Source organism: Ceratotherium simum, chromosome 7, assembly GCF_057802395.1.
Source record: "Ceratotherium simum simum isolate JZ-2026a chromosome 7, ASM5780239v1, whole genome shotgun sequence".
Taxonomy (NCBI): Eukaryota; Metazoa; Chordata; class Mammalia; order Perissodactyla; family Rhinocerotidae; genus Ceratotherium; species Ceratotherium simum.
In genome coordinates, this window is record NC_141906.1 from 65,064,121 (window position 1) to 65,077,162 (window position 13,042).

Genomic DNA, 13,042 nt, shown 5'->3' on the forward strand with positions numbered 1-13,042 from the left:
CAGCATCTGGCCTTCCGGGCAGTTTAGCATTTGTGAAATGAGCCTGGGCTTTGGGGCTGGGCAGATGAAGGTTCAGATCTTGTCTGTGATATGTGCTAACTGTGTGACCTGGGGCGGATTTGCCTTCTGAACCCCAGTTTCTGCATCTGTAAAGTATAGGTGTTGCTAACTTCTATCATTTTTTTTTTTTTTTTTTTTTTTTAGTATTAGGTGACAGAATATATGTTAAAGGCATCTGTAGTCCACTTCCTGGGATACAGTTGATGTTTAATAAATGTCAGTTGCTTCTGCTTCCACCTTCCTCCCTTTTCCACAGTTCTGAAGCTACCATTCTGCGGCACGGTTCCATCACCGTACTCCAGAGCTTCCAGTCTGGCTGGCTGTTTGCAGTCTCTCCCTGCTTCCTCCCTCACCTGTACAGTTGTGTAAATGCTATTTGGTAGCTTTTTACGCTTCAGCTCACCACGGCTTTGCTGCAGAGCCCGTGCAACTCCACAGTACGTTGGATGCTGTCTCTCTGGCCTTCATGGCCCTTCCTAAGGTGCCCTAACTTCTTGCTTCCCTTTCTTCCCTCTTCCAGATCCAGGGTTGGGCCATGCTAGGTGGCTGTCTATCTCAGCATGCCCACTCTGTCCCCCTGTCTTTGTGTGTGCCATTCCTCCTTCGGGTGGGGCTTCCCCACCCGACACCTGGCTCCACTGAACCATCCTCGTCCCGCCCACCTGTCCCACCTTGGCCTGGAGTCCTGAGTCCAGGCGTTCCTGCGTTCAGCGTCTGCTTGATACTCATGTCTCTTTTTGTTCTCTTTTTATAACTTGCACCTTGTGTCTTCTTGCTCCTTTTAGCTTTATATGCTGTGGGGTTTCGTGAGCTGTCTGCCAACCAGGTGCCCCCCACCACCAAATGCAGAGTTCTGGTCTTCTGTTTCATTTGCTTCCCGCTCCAGGCCCCCTTGTGGTCTCTAACTATGTGATGTTGGACACTTCTGTGCGGGTAACACACTTTTCAGCCTATGGTTAAAGCTTCCTCCCTGCTCTGTAACTGGCCCAATAAGCATCCCCACTTCTTACTTTTTCCTCCCGTCCAGTGGACTTGTCTACTTGTTGGTTTGCTTTATGTGCTTTCTGAGCCCTGTGGTTTTGTTCACCCTGTTCCCTCTGCTCAGAAGAACCCTTCCCAGTCTTCCCAGATCTTCAAGGTCCCTTCCACAATGCCATCCTCTACTTTCCCCACCTCCAGCCGGAAGCAATCAGGCCTTCTTCTGGGTGTCCATATTTCTTTATCTGAAGTATCTTTGGGCACAATCTTTCTTCTTTATGTTATAGTTATTTATGAACTTGCCTTATGTCCCCTACTTGGGAGCCAGTGTTAGGAATTTCGGCACCTACCTCCTGACCATGTGACGTTGGGCAAGAAATATGAATCTTCTGAGCCTCCGTATCCTCAGCTGTAAGATGAGAGTACCTCTCCCTGCCTCAGAGAAGTGCAGAGGCTCACATCAGACACTTAGCACCATGCCTGACAGGTGATAGGCTCTTGGGGAATGTAATTTCCTTTCCCTCTGTTCCTCTGATGTAAGCTACCTGGGGACAGGGCCTGTCTCCAGTATGTGCGGCACATTGGAGCCTATAGATAGTGGTTGAATGAATGAGTACAGCCTGGGAGGCCTAAGGGCAGCTCAGGGAACGTCCAGTCTCTCTCTGCTCTCTCCTGCACTTGAAGCTGTTCAGACTGCGTGCCAGGGGTGCATGGAGCAGGGCAGCCAGGAGCCCTCTGGCCCGTATTGTCCAAGTGTGAATTAGCTGCTGTTTCTGCTGTGAAACACACTTCAGCAGTGTTGGTGGGGCCAGTGGGAGAGGCAGAAAGGGGAGAAGCTGCTTACACACTTTCAGGTGGGCCTGGAGCCCCCACTTCAGATAAGATGAGAGACTCTGCATCACCCCTCTGGAGCCAGCACTTCCCTGGGGACGTGCACTCCCTTCCTGACTGAGATGCTACTTCAAGGTTCCATGGTCTCAAAAGGCTGCCCCAGAAGCTTTGGGAGCTGAGTCCTGTTTTCCTCTCTGTGCCTGAAGTCTGATTGTGCAAATGATTTGTCTCTCTGAAATTCACTTGCCAATGCCCTTGTAAAGGAGGATTTGGTGATGGGTCGTAATATGCTTTAATTCACCCTTACAGATAGCTCATAGCCTGCTTCGACTCTGACATTTCTAGTCTCTGTTTTTTCTTTCTGTCGTCCAATATACCTCTCACTCCTAAGCTGGGATGTCTTGAAATTAAAATTGCAACAAGGGCTTAGTGAGGCTTGACCACTTCCTGAATTGTTTGCCCCTGCCCTGGTTAAACAGTGAAGGCTCCGGGGCCTCTGAGAGCCTTGGCCTTGTCAGGGAGTTGGGGTTGGAGGGCTAGGCTGGTGGTGCCAGCTCATCTCTCAGATTCCAGTGGCAGAAGTCAGGTTTTACATGTTCTGACTCCTCCCCAAGTTACATGATAACAGAATGTGTGATGTTTTAGAGGAGGCGTTTAATTAGATAACATGAGGTTTTCTTGCTGCTCTGTTTTGAAGGCTCCGTGCAGGGAGCCAACACCAAGAATGGCCCCTAAGGATCTGTAGTGCAGACCCACTTTACAGAAGATCACCAATGGTTGGAGCAGCAGTGCAGAGCCTAGAAGAACAATAGTTGCTCCAAAACCCTGGGGACCATTTTTTAAAACGGAACAGGCCGTGGAGAAGTGAGTCTGGGATCTGGGTCAGGGTCACAGTGCTCCTGGCTTCCCCTGAATGTTGTTGCTGCCCTTGCACAGGCACATTCCTGCTGTTTTCTCCTGCTCAGCGGAGCTCAACGGTGCTCAGACGCTCAGTTCCTCGCTGGCTCCCTCTGCGTGCTAGCTGCCCCCACCCCCTCTTGGCGAGCGTGGCCCGTGTTTGTTATTGTAGTTCTGGCGCTGGGCCAGGCCTGGCTGGGAGCCAGCCTTGTGGGTACAGTGTGTACAGTGAGTGCTGAGCCAAGTTGTCATCATACACGATTAATTTTTTTTCTAATCTGGTAGGGATGGGGTGAAGGAGGAGGCAAGAAAAGAGTTTCTCTGATTCTTGAGAACAGGCTGCACTGAATTCTGCAGAGATGTCATTGATGAAAGGATGCAACACTCGCTCTTGTTTTCCTTCTCTCTTTTTTTCTTTTTCCTCCTTTCTCATCTTCCTCTCTCCTCTGCATGTCCCTATCTTAGGAAATCAGCCTGAGATCGACAATGTGAGGTCTTATTTTCAGTGACTAGAATACTAAATTTACACTCCTAAATCAGTTTTCGTTGTGTTGAAATTGACAATTTGTTTAATTAGAAGTTTGCCCTGTAGGAGGCCCTTCTTAGAGACAGTTCTTTCTTTTTCTCTCTCTCTTTTTTTTCTTTTTTAAGGCCCTAAATGGTAGTAGTGAATGTTCAGTTTAATTGAAGTTTTTGTTTCGATTTGAATGCGTTAACTAATCAAGTGTTTATGAGATATACCTGATGATAACAATACGTTTAAATTAACAAACAATAACCTAACTCATTAACTAATGAGATTGATCTGGCCAGGCCCTGCATTCTCAGAGGTGGTTTTGTGATCAGGAGGGTTTGTGTGTTGGGAAAGAGGCTCAGGGTGAGAAGAGTGACCATCGATACTTTGCAAAGCTGTTCCTTCTGGAGCGTGCATCTTGTGGTGGAGGATGGTGGCAGTGAGCAGGGGAGGAATCCCAGCCCCTCTGCAGCCCAGGATCACTCTGCAGTCTCCCTCTCCACCCTTTGCTGCTCCATCCCTTGTGGGGATCGGGCCCTGAAGCATCTACAGACTGGACCTCTGTGCTGTGTGCTTTGCTACTCCTTGTTCTCACTTAAGAGGTGATTCCTAGCTCTGGGATGTCCACGCAGAGACCACAGACTCGGGCAGTGACTCAGTTGGTTCTGTGATTTGCTAGTATAAGGTTTCCCATTAGGTAGTATTTCCCACAGCTTGGCTTAACATACTGGTGGATTAGAAGTGAGCACACCCAGAACTGTTTGCCCCTATTTTTGACTTGGCTGCATCCTATTTAGAGGTTTGCATGTTTCTGTGGCCTGCTGCCACTCTGGGAGTGTCATTCATTTTTGGAGCCAGCAGATGTTTCCTGAGCGCTAATTACATGGTGGGCTCTGTGCACTTAACGCTGGAGAGTGCCACAGCATCCCTGTCCTCAAGGAGCTCCAGTCTAGTCGGAGAGACGTTTGACTGTCAAGTAATGATAAAAGAAGGCAGTGTGTGCAAAGTGCCAAGAACGAGTTCTAGGAGGAATTCAAAGGAGGAGGGTGTTCCTTCTAGAGGATGGTAGAACTTAAATGGAGGGTGAGAATGAATTCCGAAAGGAACCTGGTGGGGAGGAAGCCCAAACCACCTGTGGTGATGTGCAGTTGGGGGGGTGGGGGGAGAGGGCAGGGTTTAGAAGGGAGGGACGGGGCAAGACTGTGGAGGGCCTTGAGTAGCAAAATGATTTGCATTTTACCTACAGCACTGAAAAGCCACTGAAAGATTGAATGAGGGAGTGACACTTTTTTTCTCTGGAATAGAAAGGCCTGTTGGGTTGTTTGATGTACACTAGGTTGAAATATAGGATTTATAAGACCCCGTGGAGAAATGGCAATTGTGATGATCTTGGGGCGTGGCTGGAGTGTAGAGAGGCCTGTGCCTCTCACACGGGTTAGGGGCACTCAGCCTTTCTTTGGGAGTCAGGTCCTGCCAGGGGGACCGTCCCCTGCACTCACTCCCCCTTGCCCTTCCCCGGGCACTGTGAGCCACGGCTATTGAGAAACCTCCCCTGACAGCAGACTCCTCCCCAGAGTTAGAGCCACCAGGGGAGAATATGGTCTCTGACTGGTAGATCTTCTGATTCCGGCAGCAGCATGGGGTGGCCAGAGCATATCGTCTGGGGCCTGGGTGATCTGTCTGGCAGGGAAACGGGCTGGAGAGGTTGGGGCCAGAAACCAGACTGGTTCTCTTGTGCTTTCCCCTGTCCTGATCGGATGGAAGGAAAAAAAATTATGAGATGTCCAAGATCTGTGGATTGTGCTTGTTCCTTTTTTTTTTTTTTTCTTTTTGAAACACTTAGTTTGGGGTTCAGGGTCCCACTTCCCAAAGACAGAGGAGGTGGGGGCAGCGAGGTAGCTGGAAAATTCCTTGTGATTGCGAGGTAAGGGTATGAGCTGGTCCCCACGCTGATGATGGGAGAGGCGTCTTTGGATTCAAAGATGGCTTCTAGGACGTGCAGCTTCCATCTCTTTGATCTCTTCCCAGATTAGGTGTCTGCTAAGAGCGGGAGATTGGGGCTTATCCAGGCAGGTCTGAACCCATGGTCAGTTGATTCCCTGCCTGCCCGCTCCCCAGTGAATGTCAACGCTCCCCTCTTCTGGTTAGCTTTCTGCCATCACGGCAAAACCAGGAGATAACCGAGAAGAAACTGCTCAGCCCTTTAACTCTCTCTGCATGCCTTTGGAGGTGGGCACCATCGAGGGTTTGGCTTAATAGCACAGCACAGGGAAGATCAGACGTGAGTGGCTCCAAGGCCCACCACCTTCCCTTTGGTCCGTGAGGGCGATGGGGGTCCGTGCAGAAAGAGGAAGGAGCCAAGAGAAGCCACTTTGCCCGGCTTTCTTGAACATGCTTCTGCCTCTCTCCCTCCCTACTCTGAATTTGGCCTGCTTCCCGAACTTTTTCCCAGAGTGGTGTCGTCACTGGCCTGCGGCAGGTCTGGATGTTCTGCCAGCATTCCAGAGAGTTTATGATCGCTCGCAGATGTGCCTCCAAGAACACACTGTACCCAAAGCAGAAATTAATGCAGGCTTGACTGCTGTCCAAGCCCATACACGGGAGAGAGGAAAAAGAAAACAAAAACTGTTTAATGCTGTTTATAAATTATACACTGGCTGATGAAAAATACATTTCTTCCCCCCTGCTCCCCCCTTCCTCATGGCCCCTCCACCCCCGCCCCTTCTCGTTTTCTGCCTCAAGAGCCTAAACTGAGACCAGAAGAATATGGTTTTGCTTTTTAGCTCCTGTTTTGGCTGGGATCCGAAACCTTGCTGCTGATTCACAGCCAGAGTATTTTTCCCCTTTACCTGATGAAATATACTGATTTTTCCAGCCCAGATGGGGTGTTTTGGGTTTTGTTGTCTGGGTTTTGTTGTTTTTTTTTTTTAACTTTTTTTGGCCAGGGATTTTGTTGACTATAAGTGACGGGTCCTGGGATGGCGCTGGGTGCGATGCTGGCCCCAGGGCACATAAAACCTTACCTCTGTCCACCGCAGTGCTGCTGGGTCCCCCGGCCCCGGAGACTTCACGTCAGGCCAGCTGAACAGAGAAAGTTCGGAAAGTTCACGGCAGGTCATTGTATTAAACAGTGTTTTCTTCACTTCTCTCCCGCCCCTTCACCTACAGCCCCTGTGTGAAGAGGGGGTTCGCATACCCTCCCCCCAAATACACGTCTCTACCTCCATATGGTGCCTTAGCAGGGGTTTGGGAAGTTTGTCACATCTACCCCTCTGGATCCCAGCCTCCCCCCCACACTCAAGTCCCCCATCCCAATTTATTCTATAAATTCGTTTCCACATTATGTCTATCCATTTACATGGCTTTTGTGTTTTTTAATACTGCTAATGTTTATCATTTGCCCAACAGGCTCGACAGATTTTGCTTCCTGTAGAGCATCGAGGCTTCAGAGCCCCCTGGTTGCTAAGTAGCAGTCTCCCTGTACTGTAATGGGCTGATTTTGTATTCCGTTCAGTGCTGTATCTTATTTTTGTATGCAAGACAAAGTGTTTTGATGGAGGACGATTGCGGCAGTGTCTGGAGGCTGTTTGGAGTTTTATGGGCTGTACAGTACACTGTGTGCTCTCCGAACAGAACACAGGCTGTTGAATTTTGGATTGGATTTGTCATTTTTCCCCCCTCAGAGAGGAGGCTGTCAGATAGAACATTACTTTAAGGGTGGAGGGAAGAAAGTGGAAATTATGTAATAACCTTCTTGCTCTCTCTGTCTTTCTCTCTCTCTGTCTGTCTCTCTCTGATTTTTCTATCCCAAAATAGGGTGCTTTCTCCCCCACACGCCCCCTTTCCTACCACCATATGATTTTGTCGAGCTGGATGATGACGTTCCTATCAGGAAACGAATGGCCCTAGAGAGATGGATGCCGGGACATCCTGTCTGTCTGCTGTTTATTCTCATTCTCTCCCTTCCTCTCCCTTGCTCCTTCCATCTTTCGTAAGTTCTGGGCTGCTTTGCTGGCCCTTGCTTTTGTCTGAGGATGAATGGATAGTGGGGCTGTAGGGCAGGATGTTGTGTGGGATCCACCCAAAGGCAATTTTCTTATTTCCAGGGCCTTTTCACCTCCTTTTTGTGCCCCAGACATGCACCCTGTCAGATTCTTAGGTGGTCCTCTGTTGTTTCTTTCTCCCCTTGGTCCTCATGCCCTAGTCCTCTAACCAGGCTGTGCCCGGGTCCCAGGATCCAGGGCGGTGCCCGAGGGACCAGATTCCCCCACATCCACGTGCCACACTGTTGTGGACTGTCGTTTTCGGTGCTGTCTTCTGAGTTTGCTGTGCTGGCGGGAGTTGATTTCCAGCTTTGCTCTTCTCCTCTCCTTCCATTTTTTCCCAGTGTCCTTTCATCTGCGTCTGTCTCTTTGTCCCTGTACTTGTGTCTGTGTTGGCCTCAGCCTCTTCTTGATGCTCCTGTGTGTTTTCTATCTTCCTGTCTTTGTCTCCATCCGTCTTGGTTGGTCTTCTCTCTCTCTCCCACCCCTCAAAGTTTCTTAGCTTGGAAGTTGGGTGGTGGTTGGGATGGGGAACAAAATGTCAGGCTGGCCCAGAAGGCCTGGGGAGGACTCTGAGCGAGTGCCCCGAGAGTGCTCCCAGTACCTGGAACCTTGTGTGCTCCTGTCCCTTGCCACTCGAGGACCAGAGTGGGGCTTCTCTTGCTTGGCTTCTGTTTTTCCCAGGTTGCTGGATGTTTTCTTAAGTTGAGCTGAGCATGGGCAAGTGGGAGAGCACGGTTAGGGGTTGCAAGGTCCTTACTGGACTTGCCTGCTAAAAAGCACGTCTTCCCGGCACTGTGTTGCAGAGGTCTGTACCATGCACCTGAGTGCAGAGCCCACCCAGCACCTTGTGTTTTGTGCTCCCTCACATAGCCATGGCCTGGCAGAGTGCCTGGCACATAGAAGGCTTTTTGATAAGTTTTTGTTGAATAAGTGAATAATACCCTATTACTAAATTGTTTGTATTTCTGGGGCAGATCTGGGTTTGGTGGGGCCTGAGACTTACACAATTTTGAGTGCAGTCTTTCAGAAAAAGATTATGAATATCAAGTGTTACAGCCCCTCCCAGGGAATGGGCCAGTGCAAGGGAGGGGCCCGAAGCTTCAACTTGATTAGCTTCAGGGAGAACAGGCCTCTGTGAACCACTGGGAGGAGCTGCTGGTTGAGGGCCCCACAGTTGGAGCAACTGAGTGGGGAGATTCAAAGATAAGGATAGGATGGTGACATCTGCTCAGCTCTGGGGACCCTCAGAGAGTGGGGCAGCCATGTCCATGGGGCTCAGATCTGCATTCTACAACGGTTGGGACAAATCATGCCACTTTTGGTAAACTGCCGCTGGTCACTGTGGACCTGGAATACTCTTTTTATTTCATACTCTTTTTCTCAACAAGGCCGGTTGGTAAGGATAGACCCTAAGTTCCATCTCACCCAGAGCCACCAAGTGGATCGAAACACATGGTAGCATCCTGACCTCCAGACCGACTGCCAGTGACTTAGTGAAATGACATGACATCCACCCCCTTGCTGGGTGCTCCATCGGCCTGGGCCTATGGCTTTGGTTCTCCTCTTCCTGGGGCAGAGCACTGGTCCTCTCATGGGGAGTGTGTGTGTCTTGGAGAGGAACCATGAGAGTGAGGGATCCTGGAGGTGATGGGAAGTGTATGTAGACGTCTAAGGGTCTGTTCTGTGGAGCTTCCAGACTCATCCTTAATTAGAGTCAGTGGAGGAGTTAGGATTGGACAATTCTTTTGGAAGGACGCTACTTACTCCTTGGAAGGTGTGGAAAAGCTGCAGTTATGTTCCCAGAGATGAGAGGCAGCTGTGTGTGTGCGTGTATGTGTTTGTGTGTGAGAAAAAAGAGATCGAGGAGAAGCATTTACATGAAATACTCAAAATTGTTCCATTGCTGTAATGGCCCCGCACAGACCATTACCTTGCAGATTTAAAAACTAAATGAGCTCATCATATCTAGTGACTTCCACCGACATTCATGCTTGATTGCAAAGCCTGCCTTACCTCTGAATTTCAACTTCGTTGTTTGTTATTAATTCTCGGATGTTGATGGTGCGTCTCCCCTCTTGGATTGAACCTTGAACACGTTGATTTTGTATGATGGACGGGAATGTTCCTCAGCAGGACCCCACTGATGGTTCGGTTTAAAAATAGCCCCCTGACCTCTAGGGCAGAGTCTGGAGTTTCCGAGGAATCCAGTGGGCTGAGGCGGGCCAGGGGTTGACTTTGGAGGGGGCTGAGGTTTTGCATTTTGTAATTTAAGAATTTGAGTTTCCTATGAATGATTCTGCGTTCCGGGCGATACTCTGCATTTTCATAACTGTCTCTTCCACTCTGGGGAAAGGAAGGGAGGGAAGAAATAACAGCAGCAGCATTCTGTGGGCAAAGGAAGAAAACAAGAGATTGGGGCAGAGAACAGGCTAAATTTAAAATTGTAATTGGCTGACTTCCACTGGCTTGCGGGTGTTTTAATGACTCATAATAACTTCATTTAAAACCAGCTGAGCAGAAAATAGATTGGAGAGGAGCCTCGGGCCATTATGGATTTGTTTTTTTTGACAAGCTCGGTTTTCAGCAGCCAGGAAGGCTCTCAGAGAGGGCTTGGCTATGTTCTCTCTCTCTCTCTCTCTGAGGGTTGGTGGTCTGCCCGGGAGAGATTGTATAGAAACCTGGGCTGCTTTTTTTTTTTTTTCACTCCCCCCCTCTTTTTTAACTGATTAAAAATAGATGCCTTGAGGTATTATTTTAGCATCAGTAGGATTTTTTTTTTACTTTTGATGTGGTAAATGGAACATAAATAAAATTGTTTTTGAAATTACTGAATTAATTAGGTAGTAAAGCAACTACAATACATAAACTGCCGGCTGCCCTGATCCATATTTGGGGGGCGTTCCCCCTTTTCTTCCAGTCACCTCCTCCTCTCCCCCACCAGCCCCGCCCTCCACCCACTGTGGACCCTCCCTTTGAATGGCAAGGTTCTTTTATCATCCTGGCCACAGCTAAATGATTTTTTAAAAGATCTGTAGGATTTTGACAGGATTGGTTCTGTCCAGCTCCCCAGTGGGCTCGAGGAAGCACGAGTTTTGGGAATTGCCAGAAAAGGCTCTAACCTGCCTCAGTCGTTTTAAATAGATCCTGCCTGTCTCCTGTGCTAGGAACGGTGCCAGCCCGGCGAGTGTTCCTTTCTCTCTTCTCTTTTTAAAGTCAGCTGGCTCAGCCATAGGATGCGTCTGTCTGGGCAGGACAAGGGGCCGCCCCCCATCTGATTGCTCATGGCCATTTATCTGCCCCCTCTTATGGCATCTGTCACCTTCTTTGTATCATAGCTATTTATTTGCTTGTCCTTTTTCGCCTACTAGACTCGAAGCTTCTTCAGAACATGTGATTTATTTCCACATCCCCCGTACTACCTAGCAGAGTAACCTACATGGTGGTTATAACTCAGTGGTTTTCTGAATAAACTAATGGGTGAGTGGGTGAGTGTGTGGCTAGGCGCTTGGGAGGACCTAGCGCCAAAGCACTCCCCTGCTTCCCTCCAGGCCCGGGAGTCAGCGGTCTGGAGCAGGAGACAAGGAATGGAGGAAGGACCTTATCGGTACTGTGCTCTGTTGCATCCCCACAGCCTAACACATAGCAGGCTCTCAGAAAATATCTGTAGAATAAATGAATGGCTCAGGATGGACAGTAGAGATCAGGGAAGGAGAGAAAGGCACATACATTTATTGGATACCTACTGTGTTCCAGGCACGGTGCTTGGTGCTCTGCGTGTCTGAACTCAATCTTACGTTGACCTTGGAAGGTGGATATGTTGATTCCATTTTGCAGGTGAGGACACTAAGGCTTAACGAGGTGAAGTAACTTGCATAAGGTGAGACAGCCAGGACGTGGCAAAGCTGGATTCGTGGCCAGGACTCTCTGCCCCGACGCTCTTGCTTTTCTGCTGTACCTGGCCCAGATGCTTGCTTTTCTGTGTGTAGAGATAACCGATGTCTCAGAAACTGCAGAGCTGAGACAGGGAGAGCAGGGCAGGCCCTGTCCCCAGGGGTCCTGGGCGTGGGGTGGGTGACCCAGTAATTGGCTGCTGTTCAGGGCTTTGCACGTGGGCCACCAGGAACAGGTGTGTCGCTCATTGGCCTCTTGCTGGAGCCACATGTACCTGCCATTGTGGCCATTACTTTTTCCCGTCGCCTTGTAGGGCTGGGGTAGAGTGGTTCCAGAGCATTGCTGGGGGGTCTGTGGATGAGTATGTGGCTCTCCCAGCCGGATGAGAGCTTGACTGTGTTATTCTCCCTACTCTCCACCACGTCCCACACAAAGAGAACGGGCAGGACCAGAATGCTGCCTGTGGTCCCTCCTGCGTGGTGACCCAGCTGGGTGCTGTGCTCCTGGGGGGAGGCCCTCTGTGATGCTGAGTCAGGAGTGAAGGGGGCAGCTGACCAGTGCTGTGTCCCAGAAACATGGGAGCTGTGGCTACTTGGGTTGTCACTAGCTCCTTAGATGTCCAGTGCCTTGGAGTGTGACACATCAGGAAGATTGCGGCTGCCCTGACCTTTCAGATTCTGTCCAGTGAGGCTGGGCCACTTGGCATGAGGCTGGTTATGTCTATTCTCCAGCCACCTCATCTTCCCCAGGCACGCGCTGAGGATGCTGGAAGCCTTCTCTGGGGACCGAAACATCAACCAAATGGGAACCAGATGGTGATGGCTGGGCAGCAGAGTAACCTCGGTGACTATTCTGGGTCACTACATGTGGCCTCTTTTGAGGAGAAATTGTTCATGAATGAATTCATCAGTTAGCAATTATGAGCTGAGGGCCAGTGGAGTGCAGAGCCAGGCAGGATGGACAGAGGGGCTGCAGCCAGGGTCCTTACCTGCAAGGGGCTGTAGGTCTGGCTGAGAGGATGGCGTGAGCCCCTGGGAAGGGAAAGTTGCATGCAAGGCTGAGTGCACTCACTGTCTCCACAAGGGCGGAAGGGTAAGTGTGGGAGAGTTTACAGGGGGGTGAAACTCCTAAGGACCAGGGTCACGAGGAACGGCTTCAGTGATGGGCTCTTTCCTGCTGGAATGTCCAGATGGAGCTTCATGGCGGGAAATAGACTTGCTTTTCTGGAGAAGAGGAAGCAAGAACCTCTGTGAGCTGGAGCCAGCCAGGAAGGCGTCTCTTCCCTCTTCTTTCTTTCCGTCTGCGCACAGCAGCCTTGAAGAGGCCTAGAGCCCAGTTTCTCCTACTTGAGAATCCTCAGAGCTCTGAGGATGTTATGACCCTCCTCGGCCTGCAGGTTGAGAAACACTGCATTAAAAATTAAAAGCTGCCAACTGCGGGGGTCCCTCCGTTTTGAGATGTCCACAAAAACAAATGCAAGTGTGAAAGTGGGGTTTAAAATTGGACGCAGATTAGAGTATTGCATATTTCTCATATAAGACTTGATGAACCCCAAAATATATCTTGAGTGTCCAGGGATCGATGAAGCCCTGGTTGAGAACACATAGCTTAGAGGGCTGTGCCTTGGTGAGGCTAAAGACAGACTTGGCTGTCCTGGAGGGAAATGGAGGAACGAGGGAGTCTGTCTTAGGCTGAGGCACCCAGGGCCGCAGCCCACCTTCTCAGACCACACAGGTGAAGCCCCTGTGTATGCCTTCCGTGAAGGTGGAGGTGGCTCTGCCCATAGGTGGGAAGTCAGTGGGAGAGAGGGGTGGTGCTTCTGTAG

The 13,042-nt window shown here is 50.0% G+C and overlaps 1 protein-coding gene across 1 annotated transcript in view; it reads left to right on the top strand.

Moving 5' to 3' along the window:
• Positions 1-13,042, top strand: part of ZBTB16 (zinc finger and BTB domain containing 16) — a 177,686-nt gene that overhangs the window by 89,096 nt on the left and 75,548 nt on the right. The gene's annotated exons all lie outside the window — the stretch shown is intronic.